Raw genomic sequence first — 16,907 nt, forward strand, 5'->3', positions numbered from 1 at the left:
AGAAACACTCTGCTTAGAGCATCAGCGATATGCATCTCCTTGCCTGGTTTGTATTTGACATCAAGACTGTACTTTTGTAGCCTCATGAGCATTCTTTGCAGTCTGGCTGGGGTGCTGAGGAGTGATTTTTTGAATATCACTTCCAGTGGCTTATGATCACTTTCAACATGGACCCGTCTTCCATAAATATATTGATGGAACTTCTCGCAGCCGAACACTATTGCAAGCAATTCTTTCTCAATTTGGGCATAACGTTTTTGACAGTCAGTTAATGCCCTGGAGCCATATGCTACTGGCTGTCCTTCTTGAAGTAGCACCGCTCCAAGACCCTCAGAGCTTGCATCCACAGATAGTGTAACTGGCTTGTTGACATCATAGTACTTGAGTACTGGTGCTTGGCTGACAAGAGCTTTAAGTTTATCAAAACTCTGTTGTTGCTCTGTTCCCCAATGCCACTCCACATTTCCATCCAATTTCCTCAGAGGGGCGCTTATGTCTGAGAGGTTAGGGATGAATTTTGAGAGGTATTGTAGCAGTCCGGTGAACCTCTGGAGCGCTGCTTCATCCTCTGGTGCAGGCATGTCCTGAATGGCTCTGATCTTTTCAGGATCAGGCTTGAGTCCCTGCTCACTGAGCACATGTCCGATGTAAGAGATTTCAGTCATTCTTATCTTACACTTACTTCTGTTAAGTTTCAGATTGATGCTGCGGAGGCGTTCCAGCAGCTGCCTCAAACGACGATCATGCTGCTCAATGCTCTCTCCCCAAACAAGGATGTCATCTATGACATTGACTACACCCTCTAGCCCTTCTAGGTGTCTGGCTATGCACCGCTGAAACACTTCAGGTGCTGAGGATATACCAAATGGAAGTCTTTTAAATCGATATCTACCAAATGGTGTGTTGTATGTACATAGGTGAGAGCTTTCTTCGTCTAGCTGGATTTGCCAAAACCCATGGTTTGCATCTAAAACTGAAAAGAATTTGGCATTTGGCATTTCAGCTACCACTTCTTCAATTGTGCGCAGTGGGTGATGTTCTCTCTTAATGGCAGTATTCAGATCTTGTGGGTCAATGCAGATCCGAACTTTGTTAGGTTTTGTTACAGTTACCATACTATTCACCCAATCAGTAAGTTCTGTTTGTTTGGTTATCACACCTAAGCTTTCCATTCTTTTCAGTTCAGTTTAAATTTTTTCTTTCATGGCGACAGGCACTTTCCTGGGTGCATGCACGACTGGAGTGACTTCTGGATCTGTCTTAATGTGGTATACAGCCTAATCCAGTGAATAGGTCCTCGTATTCACCAAGAATGTCACTCTCCGTTTTGAGCACATGTAGTCTCTTGACAAGACCCATTTCCTCACATGACTCTCCTCCCAGAATTGCAGGTGCCTTGTTCTTTATGACTTCAAACTCCACATCATACTTTTTATCTTTGTACTGACATGTCAACATGACTTTTCCTTTAGCTTGAATGCGCTGGCCTGCATAAGCAACAAGCTTGGAATGAGATTTGCTCACCTTTTTGTCCACTCTCAACTTTCTGAGGTCACTCATGGAGATGACGTTACAATCAGCTCCCGTATCCAGTCTGACTTTCAAAACTTTTTTGTTGACAATCAGATTTTCATGCCACTTTTCTTTCTTTGCATCCACAGTATTAACCTGTGAGACTGGGTGGTCATGTCTTCCTGCTTGGATTGAGCCAATAAAGAATTCTTGGTCATCTGCCTCTGCTTTGTTTATTTGTTGCACTTTATGGTTGTCTGTGGCCATTAACTTTCTTGTTGATAGCTTGTCGGTTGCCGCTAAATAAATGTATTCTTCATTCTGATCTGATCCTATCTGTCTGCCAGGACTCATCAAGAGAGACCAGACTCCCCTGGACCCAACTGTGTGTCCTTTAAGAGTGACCAGTCAAAGGAATCACCTATTATGTTGAAAGATGGAAACAATCCTCCTGAAAAAGAGTAAACTCCAACTGAAATTAAATTGCATACTACAACATCTGCTCTGTAAATCACTCCTGTGTTCTCCTTTGCTAAAAAAAATCAAACCAAAAAGAAGAAATTTATATTTTTTATAATTTATTTATATTTTGGTTTTATGATGGCACCACCTAGTTCTGCATTAATATGATGGAATACCATTAGGTATACAGGTGGGTCCATGCCCTTGGGTGAAGTGAAATAAACTCATCAATCAATGCTCTCAGCTCAAACTGCCACTTGGGAAACTACTGCCCCTGAATTCTCAGATTATATCTGTCTCCATGTACAGGATCAACAGAGACCAGATTCCCCTGAAACCAGCTGTGTGTCCTTTAAGTCAAAGGAAGCACCTATTGGGTTCAGACATGGACAGTGTTCTCCTGATAAGAGGTAAGATGTTACTAGTATTAGATGATTTATTCATCTGGTAAAGTTATGTTAGGCATGTGCTTTATCTATTATTGTAATGTTATGAGGTTTTAACTAAGTTGTTGTACCTAAACAGAGAGGTAGGTTGTATCAATGCTTCCCAAAATGATCGACTCAAATGGTCATTATCTGAATTGCAAATTGAATTTCAACATGAGAAGGATGATGTTTTCAGTCTTAAAGATGTGACAGTATGAATCATGATAGTATGGTAGATAGCAATAGTATGCAAATCTAAGCATATTTAACACCCAGAACAGATACAAACATTTTGATCCATACAAAAATATCAACAACTACTTGTTACATTGCCATGCATGTTGGTCCCCAGAGAATGAATCCTAATGACTTTGATGAAGCCCTGACTTTTCATTCAGTGCCACCAACAGTTTTTGACCAAATGGCTGTAAAAGTGTGTGAAAAGAGAAGAACATACTGAGTGGATCGAAATATCAATTTTATTGAGCCCATATAGTAACCCAGAAACCCAATAGTTTCTGGGTACCCAGCAGGTTCTGTGGATGATCAATTAGATGGTGATATTCCTATCTGTCTGTCAGGATCCGTCTGGAGAAACCAGATTTCCCTGAATCCAGCTGTGTGTCTATGAAGAGTGACCAATCAAGGGAACCTCCTTTTACATTCAGAGATGCACACAATTTCCCTGAAATGACGTATGTAATACTACCATCAAAATTACACTGCATCCATTATTTTTTTAAATGTATTATTTAATTAGTATTCCAATCCTTTCAGCTAATCTAAGATGTTAAAGGAAGAATTCCAAAATCTGGAAGGCTGGAAGACATATTGCAGTATGTGCCAACTCCTCATGCTTTATTTCATGTGTACTTCACAGAGTCAACCAGAAGAGGGCAGATGATCCATTGCCTGAGCATCATCAAAGAGACTTGGACTACATATTCATGGTGTGTAAATGTAAACCTTTTACTTCATCTAGAAGAAATGATATGAATTGACAGAGTCAGTTTTATAATAGTCTGAATGCAACATCCTTTAAATCAGTGAGATGTTACAGTATTTATGTATCAATAGACAATCCTTCCATTCATTTCTGAATTATTTTATAGGTCAGTGTATTGGTAGTAACCTAATAATAATATCATGATGTATCAATATATCAAATAATATGAAAAATGTTACATTTTAATGTTGCATATGATATTTAATGTAACATGAATTAATTATCTTAATTGTTGTTCTACTTCAGAATGTCCTGCAGCATGCCAGCCATTACCGTTACCGTCCTCTTCCGCTTATCCGGGGTCGGGTCGCGGGGGCAGCAGCCTAAGCAGGGAAGCCCAGACTTCCCTCTCCCCAGCCACTTCGTCCAGCTCTTCCCGGGGGATCCCGAGGCGTTCCCAGGCCGAGCCTCCTCATCTGGCTCCTCTCAACGCAGAGCTTCTCACCCTATCTCTAAGGGGTCTTTAAGGAGGAAGCTCATTTCGGCAGCTTGAACCTACAATCTTATTCTTTCGGTCACTACCCAAAGCTCATGACCATAGGTGAGGGTAGGAACGAAGATCGACTGGTAAATCGAGAGCTTCGCCTTTCGGCTCAGCTCTCTCTTCACCACGACAGATCTGTGCCGAGTCCGCATTACTGCAGACGCCGCACCGATCTGCCTTTCGATCTCACGCTCCATCCTTCCCTCACTCGTGAACAAGATCACGAGGTACTTGAACTCCTCCACTTGGGACAGGATCTCATCCCCGACCCGGAGAGTGCACTCCACCCTTTTCCAGTTGAGAACCATGGACTTGGATTTGGAGGTGCTGATTCTCATCCCGGCCGCTTCATACTCGGCTGCGAACTGATCCAGTGAGAGTTGGAGGTCACGGTCTGATGAAGCCAACAGGACCACATCATCCACAAAAAGCAGTGAGCAGACCCAATCCTGAGGTCAGCAAACCGGACCCCCTCCATACCCTGGCTGCGCCTAGAAATCTTGTCCATAAAGATTATGAACTGGATCGGTGACAAAGGGCAGCCCTGGAGTAGTCCAACCCTCACCAGAAACAAGTCCGACTTATTACCGGCAATGCGGACCAAGCTCTGACACCGGTCATACAGGGAACGGATGGCCCGTATCAGGGGGTCCGGTACCTGTATTCCCGGAGAACCCCCCACAGGACTCCCAGAGGGACACAGTCGAATGCCTTCTCCAAGTCCATAAAACACATGTGGACTGGTTGGGCAAACTCCCATGCACCCTCAAGGATCCTGCAGAGGGTGTAGAGCTGGTCCACAGTTCCACGGCCTGGACGAAAACCACACTGCTCCTCCTGAATCCGAGGTTCGACTATCCGACGGACCCTCCTCTCCAGCACCCCGAATAGACCTTACCAGGGAGGCTGAGGAGTATGATCCCCCTATAGTTGGAACACACTCTCCGGTCCCCCTTCTTAAAAAGAAGGACCACCACCCCAGTCTGCCAATCCAGAGACACCGCCCCCAATGTCCACGCAAAGCTGCAGAGTCGTGTCAACCATGACAGCCCCACAACATCCTTCCTGGCCCCAGGGGTGGATGAGATCCACCCCTGGGGCCAGGAAGGATGCCCTGCCACCCCAGAAATAGGAGAGCCCACACCCGAGCCCCAGGCCCTGCTTCCTTACCGGAAGGCGTGTCGGTGGGATTGAGGAGGTCTTCGAAGTATTCCTTCCACCGATCCACAACGTCCAGAGTCGAGATCAGCAGCACACCAGCATGCCAGCATAAACTCAATTCTAATCTGAAAGGGAGGTTTGAGTGTTTGTTCGAGGAGATTGCCAAAGCAGGGAACCCAACTCTCCTGAATGAGATCTTCACAGAGCTTTTCATCACAGAAGGAGGGTCTGGACGGCTCAGCAATGAACATGAGGTCATACAGATTGAAAGAGCATTTAGGAAACATTGATTACATCTGAAGAGATCTTCAAACCTGGAATAGATCCCCCTATCAGGACACTGATGACAAAGGGGGTGACTGGCATTGGGAAAACCATCTTAACACACACACGTTTGCCCTGGACTGGGCTGAAGACAAAGCCCACCAAAATATACAGCTCACATTCCCAGTCCCTTTCCATGAGCTAAATTTGCTGAAAGGAAAAAGGTACAGCTCGGTGGAACTTATTCATCACTTGTTGATGGTGAGACCAAAGAAGCAGGGATCCTCAGGTTTGAAGAGTTCCAGATTGTGTTCATCTTTGACGGTCTGGATGAGTGTCGACTTCCTCTGGACTTCCACAACAATGAGATCCTGACTGATGTGACAGAGTGCACCTCAGTGGATGTGCTGCTGACAAACCTCATCAGCGGGAAACTGCTTCCTTCGGCTCATCTCTGGATAACCACATGACCTGCAGCAGCCAATCAGGTTTCTCCTGAGTGTGTTGACATGGTGACAGAAGTCAGAGGGTTCACTGACCCACAGAAGGAGGAGTACTTTAGGAAGAGATTCAGAGACAAGCAGCAGGCCTTCAGGATCATCTCCCACATCAAGATAACACAAAGCCTCCACACCATGTGCCAAATCCCAGTCTTCTGCTGGATCACTGCCACAGTGCTGGAAGATGTGATGAAAAGCAATGAGGGTGCTGAGCTGCCTAAGACCTTGACTGATGTACATCCACTTTCTGGTGATTCAAACCAAACTCAACAATGTAAAGTATCATGGAGTAGGTGTGACAGATCAACACTGGAATCCAGAGAGCAGGAAGATGATTGAGTCTCTGGGAAAACTGGCTTTTGAGCAGCTGGACAAAGGCATCAATATCAGAGAGGCCTCAGTGTGCTCAGGAGTGTTCACACAGGTCTTCAAAGAAGAGAGAGGGCTGTACCAGGACAAGATGTTCTGCTTCGTCCATCTGAGTGTTCAAGAGTTCTTCGCTGCTCTTTATGTCCATCTGACATTCATCAACTCTGGAGTTAACCTCCTGGCAGAAGAACAATCAAACTTCCAGACATCTGATCTGTTGAGTAACAAATTCCAACTCTTCTATCAGAGTGCTGTGGACAAGGCTTTCCAGAATCCAAATGGGCACCTTGACTTGTTCCTCCGATTCCTTCTGGGCCTTTGCCTTGACACCAACCAAATTCTTCTATGTGGCCTCCTGACACAGACTGGAAGTAACTCACGGACCAACCAGGAAACAGCTGAGTATGTCAAGAAGAAACTGAATGACCATTCTCTAGAGGAGGAGATCCAAGCTGAATTCAGGAAGTCTCTCTACAGAACTCTCTCCCGCTCAGTGGTCAGCTCTGGTCTTTATCTTATTGTCCTCTGAGGAAGACCTGGATGTTTGACCTGAGGAAATACTCCCAATACTTCCAAAGAAGCTATTCTGAGCTTCCTGCCAGTGGCCAAAGCCTCCAAAAAATCTGTGTATGTAGACCCATACCTTCATAAGTCACTGCAGATATAATTTAAAATTATATTTTTAAAAGAGGTTTATGTTTAGGTTTTATCATGTTGTCTTACAGTACTGACATGTTCAGTAAGTATGTGGAAATGGGCTGTGTTAGCCAGTAACATTGCGACAAGTAGAGGTACTAGTCTCCTCAGTAGTGTGGTAGTAGAATAGCTGTTAAATGTAGTCCAGCTGGGCTACTTATCATGAAAAAAAGAGAGAGAATTTAGGTTTTTAGGTTGTAGATGTGTGATGCAATGAGGAAGTTGCTCTCAACTTGGAAAAGACAAATAAAATAAATGCCAATAGGAGAGAAGAGATTATGGAACAGAGGAAATGTTACTTATACTTATAATGTTACTTATATATCCAACATATGGTACAACAAAAATGCAAGTGTCTACAAAATGACTTGCATTTTTGTTGTATCACCAGTATGGTGGTGAGTCAAAATGATTTGTATGAAATTTATGTACATAAATGTACATACAGTGAGGAAGGTGTGTCCAAACTTTTGACTGGTACTGTATATACATAAAGGCAAATCTGTATTGTATTAAGACAGACAAATAAAACCTGCACCTATCCTTTAATGTATTTTTGCACTTTCTTATGTTCTCAGATTGAGTGGCTGCAACCTATCAGAGAGAAGCTGTGAAGCTCTGGCAACAGTCCTCAGCTCGAAGTCCTCCAGTCTGACAGAGCTGGACCTGAGTAACAATGACCTGCAGGATTCAGAGGTGAAGCTGCGCTCTGCTGGACTAGAGAGTCCAAACTGTAGACTGGAGACTCTCTGGTCAGGATTCAATCTGTTCATCAGATAACCCTTTAAATTTAGAACATTATCACTGAACAAAGGACCAACCTTTATAGTATTTTCTGTGACTGGTTCTGTTGCCAATCTTTGGCATAGCTTCTGGCAATCATGTAATATTGTGTCATCATGAGGATATTTAGTTATATTATCTAATCACTGCATCACTGCTGTTAAAGCCTAACAGAGTAAATAAATTTCAGTTTAAGACACATTTTCCCATTAATTTGTTAATTAATTAATTAGTCTCGATTTCTGCTTGCAGGCTGTCAGATCACAGACGAAGGATGTGTATCTTTGGCCTCAGCTCCGAGGTCCAATCCTTCCCATCTGAGAGAACTGGACCTGAGTTACAATCACCTCGGAAACATGGGAGTAAAACTGCTCTCTGCTGGACTTGAGAATTCACACTGGAAACGATGGTGGAAAGTGGTGCCTGGACAATTTTATTCTATTGTGTATGCAGGTGGCTAACTTACTCTCTTTTTGTAGTGTGAGAAATACACACCTGGTCTACAACAGTGGTCTCCAACCCTGCTCCTGGAGAGCTACTGCCCTGCATGTTTTATACACACCTGATTGTAATTATTAGCTGAAGCTCGTTAAAGGGTTTGATAACGTGCTAATAATTAGAATCAGGTGTGTATCCTAAGGGGAGATACCTAAGGGCAGTAGCTCTCCAGGAGCATGGTTGGAGACCACTGGTCTACAGCATCTGAAACAAATCACAAACCATTGAATAGACTCAAGGTTAAAAGCTGGCCAGTGGGATGAGAAAGATAATAATAATAATAATAACAACTTTATTTTGTATAGCGCCTTTCATATAACCCAAGGTCGCTTCACAATAACAGGAAAACGCAGAAAAAAACACACATTTAGCCGGCAAAAGCCTGCAGGAACAAGTGCCTCTTCAACAGAGATTTAAAATTGTCCAGAGTTGGTGTCTGGCGAATGTCCTGAGGGAGCGAATTCCACAATGTAGGGGCTACCACACTGAAAGCCCTGCTCCCGAAGGTTTGCCTTCTGGTGCGAGGGATGGACAGGAGGCCCAAGTCAGCGGAGCGCAGGTCTCGTGAAGGGTGGTAGATATGGAGAAGGTCTGTTAGGTACTGGGGTGCAACGGCATGAAGAGATTTATAGGTGAGAAGAAGAAGTTTGAAAGTGATGCAGAACTTAATTGGAAGCCAGTGCAGCTGTTTGAGTGTGGGGGTGATGTGCTGCCAGGGTTTCGTTAGATGGACTAACTGTGAATTCAATAAAATATTTGTGATGTGTTCTTTCATCTTAGGTTTCATATTTGATATTTTCACTCACACAAATATATTAATAGTACAGTTACATGATAGCAGATAAGTTTATTTTAAAAAAATGTACAGTTATGGTCAGATCTACCATACTGGTAATCAGGCTTTACAGAAATGTTGATAATTATGGTCACAGTAGTATGTCCAAAACAACATATGGAGTTACAAGGTTTCCACATGACAGCAGCAAAGGTCCCTTCTTGGATTTGAACGAGGGATTCTGCCGTAATGTGACATGCGCTTTAACCACTCAACTACTCAAGTGCCCCCACTCGTGTTTTTAATAGTATTTGGCAACAACGGAGGTCTACGGCAAAGAGGAATAAGATATATCAGACTTTGGAAACACACACAATGGTTGTCAGTAGATCAGTTCAGTTGGTTTGGCTCTGTTTCAAAAGAATATAGATAGTTGCCAGCCAGGGTAATAAGGACTTATTACCCTGTTATAGCTACTTGTTCCTGATTGATAGAACTCACTAGAAGCTAATGATCCAATTACAAGCCAGAGGTAATTAGCAGAGGCCTACTTTCCACAGAGTGACTCAGTTATAGAACGTGGTGTCCAAGCTCCAGTTACCCTACCAGTGGAATATTTAATGTGTTCAGCATTTAATGTCTTTCCTGAGAGGATTAATCCTGCACAATATGAGTGTTTGACCAAAAAGTAAGTGACCTATTTCTGCTGCATTTAGTGTCAGCTACAGTCTCTATGTGAGAATAGTTAGGTCATTCATTTGTACTTCTCTGTGTTGCTTTACTGTGTGTGTACTCCCAATATGAAACATTAGAGCACACCCCTAAATATGTTGAGCTGCTTCATTTGTCCTAATAAGGCCCAGTTCAGTTGCTGTTAAAAACCTTGCCAGCAGAGGGCACTGTCAACATTACTCTGCACTGTCAATTGCAAAGCCAGTCTTTAGCATTTGCAATGGACATGATGGCACCTGTATCACTGTCTTCTGGTGTAAACATCTTGTTACAGAGCTGAGGACAAAAGGAATTCAACTTTATTTGAGCTCTCATATGTTACTATACATGTGACATCCTGAATATTATACAAGGATATGCTATAAAGAGAAAAGGATTCAGAGAAGCAAAAAGGGAAAACGTTCATAAATGAATCCTCTGTTGAAAACTGAATCATCTACATGTTGGAATAACATTTTTTACAGCTCTCATGACAGCAGGTGGTAAAACAGACACAGTAACATAAGTTATACAGTAGAAAAAAAGAAACATGTTGGTGTGGTATGGGTAATGTAGTCAGAAGGTCATCACAGCTGGGATGGTTGAGGTGTAGTTTACATAATTTAAACTCCTGAAACAACAAGACAGAACAAGTTAGACGATTAATTGAAAAAAAAATCCTCTTGTTCTTGCAAACAAGGTAACTTTACAGCTCTCTTCACTGTGAGGTGCTGAAATAAAACATATCAAATTTTGCATGCATTAAACTCATATTTTGTAAATGTCAAGGCTAATTCAAAGTCAGTGTATAAAAGATTGGATTTCCTTTTCATGTATTTTTTCAACACTGATAAATCAAAGTTAAAAAAGACATATGCACAGTATAGAGTAAGTAAAGTGGAGTATACGTAACCTTAAAAATGTGAATACTACATATATTATAATCATCTATATACTTGTATACACAATATGAAAGATATAATGAGAAGATATACAGTACCAGTCAAAAGTCTGAACACATCGACACATTAAAGGGTTTTTCTTTATTTTTAACTATTTTCTGCATTGTAGAAAAACACTGAAGACATAAAACATATGGAATCACAAAGCAAAACAAATATGCAATCATGCAGTAAACAAAAAAAGAGTTAAACCAAACCTACCAAAATATGTTTCATATTTTAGATTCCTCATGGTTTGCTTTGATGACAGCTTTGCACACTTCTGGCACTCTGTCAGCCAGCTTCATGAGGTCTTCACCTGGCTGCTTTTCCCATAGTCTTGAAGGAGTTCTCACATATGCTGAGCACTTGTTGGCTGCTTTTCCTTCGCTCTGCAGTCCAACTATTCCTAAACCCGCTGCAGGATGTTGCAGTAGCTGTGCTGGTTCAAGTGCATCTTGAATTCGGAATAAACCGCCAATATTGTCACCGGCTAAGCCCTTCACACCTCCTCCACCATGCATGGAACACTGTTGGTACCCAGCTAGCAGGGAACGTTCCCACACCATTGGCTAACATTCCCTACAGGTTCTGTTTATGTTTTATAGAAAATGTTTTTATCTAATGTTCAAAGAACATCATAATGATGTTTATTATTTCAAATAATGTTCCTGTATTGTTAAATGTTAAGAAAGATAGAATGTTTTAGATGTTACATTTTAAGGATGTTTGGGGGATGTTTGTGAGGTAAACAATTATTGAATGTTCCCCTATAAAACATTATCACAATGTTCCAAAATAACAAAGGAAAGACATTCTCAAAAAAACATTTGAAAAACATTTTCAGTGTGTTATTAGGGCCTCTGATTGCAATATGTTATTTATAAAACATTCTTACAATGTTCTACAAAAATTAGGAAGGAACATTCTTAAAGCAATATTTCACAAGTGTTTTCACAACGTTATTGATTGTCATTTAGAAACATAGGAAGAACATTTTATCTATGGCATTCTGAGGATATTTTAGGAACAAAGTGTAGGTAACAGATTACAGAATGTTATCAATAAAATGTTCCAACAATATTATTATATGATGTCACACAAAGAACATTTTCAAAATAATATTCTAAAAATGTTTTGAGGATGTTATTGATACTTCAGGTTATGGGGATTACTGAATGTTCTTCTATACAACATTTCCTTTACGTTACAAGAAAACAACAAAGGAACATTCTCAAAGGAACATTCAGAAAACGTTTTTAGTATGTTGTTAAGGCCTCGGATTATATTATGTTATTTATAAAACATTCTTACAATGTTATATGATGATAAATGAAGAATATCACAAAGAAATATGTGGAAAATGTTTTCAAGATGTTATTGATGCATCAGATCACAGAATGTTTCTTTAATGTGATCTGTGAACAAATAGAAGAACGTTTTGTCTGCAACATTCTGAGGATATTTTAGGAACAATGTGTAGGTAACCGATTATACAATGTTACTTATACAATGTTCCCACAATGTTAAATGGTATCACATAAAGAACATTTACCAAGTAATATTTAGAAAATGTTTTGAGGATGTTGTTGATACTCCAGGTTATGGGGAAAAAATTCATGGACCTGAAATTATACCCCGTTGTAGTTCGTAAGTTGTTGTTGTTTTTTTTTTTGGAGGGGAGGAGGGGGGGGTATGATTATACAATACAAACATAAATATAAAGTGAAATCTGTGTGTTTAGGCAGAACTACAGTCATTTATGAAAGTAGTGGCACCCCTGGAACATCTCTTCTTCATCTCATCTGTTTCTTTTGTCTTATTAATATTTTTTAACTTAGTTTCAGTCAAGCTTTTATTAAATCTCTTTTATTTCATGTTCTCTTTTGTTTTGTCTTTTTTAAAATCTATTTTAACCTATTTTTTAACTCTAACTTCATGAAACGTTTCTTATTCTCAATTATTTTTATTTATTTATTTTTATTATTTATTTATTTACATTTTTATCATTCTTACTTTCTCTTCAGTGCATTGGTCTCAATTTCATATCGACTCATTGTTTTTATTCCTTTTCTTTATGTTATCACTTGTTCTGTCTTATTATGAGCTCGTCAATCAGCTGTGAAGCATTATGAACTACATTAACCTGTATGAAAGCTGCTGTATAAATAAAGTTTGATTGACTGATTGATTACGGTATACCAACACTACACTCAACAACTCAGAGAAGATAAAAAGTTCATCATCAAATAGTAAAAATAAAGACAAACCCATAAATTCAATTCATTCAAAACACTTTATTTGTCCCCGAGGGGCAATTTAAAAGGCATGAGGAGTAGTAGTTCAGTGAGAGCCTTTATAAAGGGTTAAACCTACTGAAGCACTCATGGAGCAGAAGTTACAAATTAAGATCATGTGATATATAATCTTATTTTATATATATATATATATATTATATATATATATATATCTATATATATATAGATATATATATATTGTTTGTTTTTCATTTTGTTGTTGTGTATATATATATATGTTGTAATTGCATTTTAAAGTCATTTTATTTAGTTTTTATTTGTATTGTTGTATACATTTGTTTTTTTTGTTTTTTTTCTATATCACTATTTTTTGAGCTGCTGTAGCAATGAATTTTCCCCACTGTGGGATCAATACATTTATCTTATCTTAATACATGCTGTATCATACAGTAGATACTAGAAATGACACCTGTGTGCTTGTTTGATTTCAGAAAGCTATGTGACCAAACATGAGTATCATGGACAGGGGCACCATGTTAACACATCATCATTGATAGACATTAAAAGAATATTTCATTTACAATTAAATTAACATTAAACTAAAGCTTTATTTATATGCAGACTGTTGCATGCATGTCTACACAGGGTTCTATTATCATATCATAGCTCAGTGTCAATACATATTGTTGGTTGGTGTGACCTGTGTGTGTGTGTGTGTGTGTGTGTGTGTGTGTGTGTGTGTGTGTGTGTGTGTGTGTGTGGTGGGGCCCAATGTGATGTATTTTCATGGGTCCCAAAATCGCTGGTGGCACCTGATCATGGATACATAGTATTTGAATGAGGATGCAGTCTTGTGTACAGTATGTTGCTGCATTTGTGCCAACAGCTGGATAGAAAGGAGCAGATGTGTAGAGCTAACGTTCAGTCAAAGTGACAGTCACACAAACTGTTCACCATCATTTATTTCTGTACAAAAGTCTTCAAAGGAAAACAAAAAAAGGAGTTTCATCACTTTACAAGCTCAAGCCACATATACAACATTTGGTGTACAGTGAAAACATGTCATATGTATGTATGCAGTGAGTGTCTGGTACAAGTCTTAAAATGGAACTATAATGCTTTCTTACATACAGTATACATACAGGACAGGAATAACATTACAACTGAAAAGATGTTTCTTATAGACTTGGATCAACGGGGTCTGTACAATAAATAAGTATAAAATATATCTCTTATCAATCTGAATTTTTAAAAACACATTAAACATACAAAACACTCAATTACTGCTACAACCTCCGAAAAAAGACCAGCTATTTCGGCAAAGGGAGGGGGAAATCTTTTTTCAAGCCAGATTGGAACAAAGATTTCTCTGTCATTTTGAAATGGGGGGGGGGGGGGGGGGGATTGCACATTTTAAAGTTCCCTGATTTAACATTCAGTGGAAAATTGAATTTCATCTTGTATATTGTTGTGGGATTTCTTGCTGGTTCACTGCATAAACAAAGACAGATGGATCACAAACACGGATATGAAACAAACAGAGGAAAAAACATCACAATATCAAGTGAGCGAGTGCTCGGAATGAAACACAGTTAACAACCACTGGTTTGGATGCAAACGCGGAATGTTTCTTTTTTTTCTTTTCTTTTCTTTCTTTAAACACTTGAATCAAACAAAGCAAGACAATCAAAGCACTCAAACTTCTATGTCTGTCACATATCACAGAGACCTGCATGGGAAGTGTTCTCATTGATGCACATATACATGCGTTTGATTAGCAGGCTCACACTTGCTTAGTATTTGTTCCCTCTGTCGATATTGAGGCTTTGCAGTTGCATCACAAATCGCCTAGCAACCATGGCTGACATCATGGAGGTCCATCAGAGTATTGGTCAGTAGTTAGTAATGTGTGAATATCAAATAAACAACAAAATCACAGCAACAATTACTGTTAGATTATAAAGTAAAAGTGATGATGTAATACCGCAGATGTAACTTACTGTGACTCAGCAAACCCAATCTCCTACAAACTACAATCATATGCAAATTATTTGTATTAGCAATTTATTTTGATTTCCAGTGTTCGCTAATTATAGTGTGTTAATTATTACTCTCTATTTGATTCAGTTCAAACAAACCTGTTTGCTTTGGTTTGACATTTTTAAAAGGAAACTCAGAACCTGTTCAGCTTGGCCTTTGATTAAGAACTGATCTTTTCATTGTCTTTTTATTTGTTTTGATGTTTTTACATTATTCTATTGTCATTCTATAGTTTTATCTTGTTTTACTGTCTGTTTCTTTTGTCTTTTAATCTCTTTTTAACCTAGTTTTAGTTGAGCTTTAATTAAACATCATCTTTTATTTTGACTTTTACTTTTTAATCTATTTTAACCTTGTTGTTGTTTTTAACTGTTAATAAACCCTTTTTCTTTTCTCTCTTATTTTATTTATTTATTATTATTATAATACACAATTTTTGTCTTTTAATTTGTTCTTTATTTGTATTCCTTTTCTTTATGTTGTCTCTTATTCTGTCTCATTTTCAGCTTGTCAATCAAATAATAGTAAATCACTTTGAACTACACTAGATAAATAAAGTTTGATTGATCTATTGAACTGAACTTGGATACTGACCAACCTGGACTGAGACCAGCTGTAAAGGTCTTGGTCAAACTGTTGTCAAACTTCTATTTCCATGAACAAGAATAAACTTTCCCAGCAGATTGTTTAGAAAAAGAATTGATCTTTTTTCCAGGACCGTTCAATTTTGAAGGAACAGTTTGAGTGAGGGAATAGTTTTCTCTTTACTTGGCAGTTAACATCATGTTTTCTTCTAAATGTTTTTTTGCAAACACAAAATATTTGCATATGATTGTGTTTGGTTGTGTAGGAGGTTAGAATGTATTCATTTCTGTGAGCACATGCATAGATCTGTAACAGACTTCACTATTAGTTTGATCCTAGGCTGTTTTTAGTCTGCAGGCCTCAACGTATGAAGCCCTACAGCAGTGGTCTCCAACCCTCCTGGAGAGCTACTACTAGTTTATTCAGCCCAGAGGTGTCTCCAACATGCCCAAACACCCAGCACTCACATACAAGCTCTTCTACAGTACCACATCTGGCTCCAGGAAGGGGCCCAGTTTCCTTCCCAGGTGAGACCGTTCTGTACTTGAAAGAAACCCATCTAGGTTGCTCATGCACATGATCTGGATGCCTCCTGGATTCCTCTATGGAAGTATTTCCAGGCACTCCCAAATGAGTGGGGACCCCAGGGGCAAGACCTACCACATGCTGGAGGGATTACATATGTCATCTGGCTGGATGTGCTGAGGGATAAGGACACCTGGGGCACTTTTGTTCAACCTGACCCTGACCAAAAAAGATGGATGGAATACACAGACTACACACTGAAGCTGGTAAATATCTTATGTGACTTGAGAATTCAAAAATTGATTTAGATTTCACTCTTTTAAGTCAAGCTCCTAGCTAGTAAATCACTAATCACTACTCTCCTAAACTTTTCAAAACATTTTTATCTGCCTTGTTCTGTTTGATTCTGTTGTGTAAAGCACTTGTTGCAAATAAGTTTATAATACTTATCATAATCAGTCACACCTACTTCATACAGTGATTGGTGAGGTGTGAGACTGTCTTTCAACCTACATCTGACAACTTTTGTAACTTTCCAGACTTGATCATATGACCAGCATGATCACTGGTGCAGAGTTTGAACTTCTTTCTGTCTCAAGATCTCTTTTCATTCCTCACACTACTACTTCTGTCACTTTCCTGTGTATAATCAACAAGAGCAGCATGAATGCCTTTGTGCAGTGACTGACTAAACCAGTTGGGCGATTATGTGTCTTTCCCCAATATGGTGTCAGTCAGTCAGACACGTTCACACCTGTCACCTAACTGTGTCTTCTAAAGGCCCATTTATGCTCAACGTACGTACGAAAATGTATACGTCCTTTTCAAATGATGCAACTGTCACTGCTCACATACTTCCATGGTTCCAGTACCCAAGATAGCCCACCCCAGGGAGCCCAAGCACTTTAG

Source organism: Scomber japonicus, chromosome 1, assembly GCF_027409825.1.
Source record: "Scomber japonicus isolate fScoJap1 chromosome 1, fScoJap1.pri, whole genome shotgun sequence".
Taxonomy (NCBI): domain Eukaryota; kingdom Metazoa; phylum Chordata; class Actinopteri; order Scombriformes; family Scombridae; genus Scomber; species Scomber japonicus.